Source organism: Xenopus tropicalis, chromosome 1, assembly GCF_000004195.4.
Source record: "Xenopus tropicalis strain Nigerian chromosome 1, UCB_Xtro_10.0, whole genome shotgun sequence".
In the NCBI taxonomy this organism is placed as follows: Eukaryota; Metazoa; Chordata; class Amphibia; order Anura; family Pipidae; genus Xenopus; species Xenopus tropicalis.
The window spans coordinates 139,344,053-139,344,877 of NC_030677.2; positions in this window are offsets into that span (position 1 = coordinate 139,344,053).

Consider the following 825-nt stretch of genomic DNA (forward strand, 5'->3'; position numbering starts at 1 on the left):
ATCCCTTGGAGATTTAGGGCAACAAATAACCCCCAAATGTTATTGGAACTGCAGCAAATGACTGATACACAAATATTTTTTTCCTATACCTGTAAAGCTGTGTGGTGCTGACCAAAGGGTGGACCTGGAACCTGAACTGAAAAATCCCCACAACCACTGTTTTATGACTTGGGGAGAAGGTCAACCAACTTAAAGAGGGTCTAAACTCGAAAAAATTAACTTGCTGTAAACATACTCTTTACTTAAGCATTTTTGCAATTTATAGTTTTTTTTGGTTTCTGAAATATTAGCACTTCGGTTTTCTGAAGTCGCCCAAAGTTTCCTTGCGAGGCAACTTCGGGCGACCAAAGCTATGCGTATACCATTCTTGCCGGTAGGTTGGCATGTTGGGGAGATTAGTTGCCCGCAATAGTGAAGATTTATCACCTGCGATTAATCTCCCCATGTGCCACTGCCCTAAGAGTAAATACAGGGCTACTAGTAGCACCTACTTGTAACGGCTACTACACTCCCATAAAATACCTTGCCATAGACAATACTAAGAATTTTCTCTGATGAAACTCATGTAGAGACAGTTATCATAAAATGATCAGCATTGTCTATTTTAGTAGCTGTGACAAGTAGCTGCTTCTAGTAGCTCCAAGTGTCTTTACCCTTAGGGCTCATACACACACATGCATTTTGTTCTTTGTTCCTTTGTGTGGCTTCTTTATGTATTCTACCAAAAGTGAACTTGTCAGTAAATGCAGCCCATCATTTTCCTTAGTGTCTATAGAAAACTGCCAAATGCAGCATGCAGTTATTTAATAAGAACAAAAGACATGG